Genomic DNA, 2,500 nt, shown 5'->3' on the forward strand with positions numbered 1-2,500 from the left:
CACACTAGATCGCGTGTTAAGAGAACACGTGGAAGGTGGCCCGCGCACGTATGCGATGTCCCTTCCGCGATCCACTGTCAACCGGCATCTGCGGCATGTCCCAGATATGGAACGCGGTCCACCAGGGTAGCACTTTGTGTGAGGCAATACGACAAAGTCGGAATACACGCGTCACTACATCAGACGGCTCACGCTGACCTGACCTGACCTGACTCACCGCACCACCACCCCCAGCGACCCAGGGTGACATACAATGCGTTCGTACGTTCCTCCCACACGCCTCTACGGCGTACCACAGTGCAACCTAGCTGTTATTGGGAGACGAGACAAGTAGCATCGAGCACATCATATGGAAATTGAGATTCGACACCGTTGGGCACAGCCAGCGTACGGTCACACGTATCACACTACTTCACTCTGTACGTAACGACCGATGATCGGTACAGCGTGTGGGTTACGCGTACGACATCAGCGGACAATGGACACAGACCATACCACGACGTACACTGAGGGCGTCGACATCTGAATGCAACTGAACAGCTGCGAGGCTCATTTAACACTCAAACGCCAGACGACCAGCTTGAGAGGACAGAGACACAAAGAGGGGGACAGAGGGAGGGGGGGGGGGCGATATAGTCCTATTGCAGTACAATTGACAGTGGATAGCGGGAATATGTGGAAAGTAAGCAACACTCGCAAGACATCTACATGAGGATAACAACGACACCAGAGATTCCGAGCAGTGAACTATGTTAGGCAAAGGGACAACGTGGGTTAGGTTAAGGGACAACGTGGGTTAGGTTAAGGGACAACGTGGGTTAGGTTAAGGGACAACGTGGGTTAGGTTAAGGGACAACGTGGGTTAGGTTAAGGACACTAGATCGCGTGTTGGGACAACGTGGGTTAGGTTAAGGGACAACGTGGGTTAGGTTAAGGGACAACGTGGGTTAGGTTAAGGGACAACGTGGGTTAGGTTAAGGGACAACGTGGGTTAGGTTAAGGGACAACGTGGGTTAGGTTAAGGGACAACGTGGGTTAGGTTAAGGGACACACGCGAACAGATTGGGTAGTTAAGGGACAACGTGTTTAGGTTTAAGGGCCTACACACGCGAGACAGATTGGGTTAGGTTAAGGGACAACGTGGGTTAGGTTAAGGGACAACGTGGGTTAGGTTAAGGGACAACGTGGGTTAGGTTAAGGGACAACGTGGGTTAGGTTAAGGGACAACGTGGGTTAGGTTAAGGGACAACGTGGGTTAGGTTAAGGGACAACGTGGGTTAGGTTAAGGGACAACGTGGGTTAGGTTAAGGGACAACGTGGGTTAGGTTAAGGGACAACGTGGGTTAGGTTAAGGGACAACGTGGGTTAGGTTAAGGGACAACGTGGGTTAGGTTAAGGGACAACGTGGGTTAGGTTAAGGGACAACGTGGGTTAGGTTAAGGGACAACGTGGGTTAGGTTAAGGGACAACGTGGGTTAGGTTAAGGGACAACGTGGGTTAGGTTAAGGGACAACGTGGGTTAGGTTAAGGGACAACGTGGGTTAGGTTAAGGGACAACGTGGGTTAGGTTAAGGGACAACGTGGGTTAGGTTAAGGGACAACGTGGGTTAGGTTAAGGGACAACGTGGGTTAGGTTAAGGGACAACGTGGGTTAGGTTAAGGGACAACGTGGGTTAGGTTAAGGGACAACTTGAGTTAGGTTAAGGGACAACTTGAGTTAGGTTAAGGGACAACTTGAGTTAGGTTAAGGGACAACTTGAGTTAGGTTAAGGGACAACTTGAGTTAGGTTAAGGGACAACTTGAGTTAGGTTAAGGGACAACTTGAGTTAGGTTAAGGGACAACTTGAGTTAGGTTAAGGGACAACTTGAGTTAGGTTAAGGGACAACTTGAGTTAGGTTAAGGGACAACTTGAGTTAGGTTAAGGGACAACTTGAGTTAGGTTAAGGGACAACTTGAGTTAGGTTAAGGGACAACTTGAGTTAGGTTAAGGGACAACTTGAGTTAGGTTAAGGGACAACTTGAGTTAGGTTAAGGGACAACTTGAGTTAGGTTAAGGGACAACTTGAGTTAGGTTAAGGGACAACTTGAGTTAGGTTAAGGGACAACTTGAGTTAGGTTAAGGGACAACTTGAGTTAGGTTAAGGGACAACTTGAGTTAGGTTAAGGGACAACTTGAGTTAGGTTAAGGGACAACTTGAGTTAGGTTAAGGGACAACTTGAGTTAGGTTAAGGGACAACTTGAGTTAGGTTAAGGGATAATGTGGTACAACCACAGTTAGGTTAAGGGATAATGTGGTACAACCACAGTTAGGTTAAGGGATAATGTGGTACAACCACAGTTAGGTTAAGGGATAATGTGGTACAACCACAGTTAGGTTAAGGGATAATGTGGTACAACCACAGTTAGGTTAAGGGATAATGTGGTACAACCACAGTTAGGTTAAGGGATAATGTGGTACAACCACAGTTAGGTTAAGGGATAATGTGGTACAACCACA

The sequence above is a fragment of the Schistocerca gregaria genome, unplaced genomic scaffold (assembly GCF_023897955.1).
Source record: "Schistocerca gregaria isolate iqSchGreg1 unplaced genomic scaffold, iqSchGreg1.2 ptg001078l, whole genome shotgun sequence".
Classification (NCBI taxonomy): Eukaryota; Metazoa; Arthropoda; class Insecta; order Orthoptera; family Acrididae; genus Schistocerca; species Schistocerca gregaria.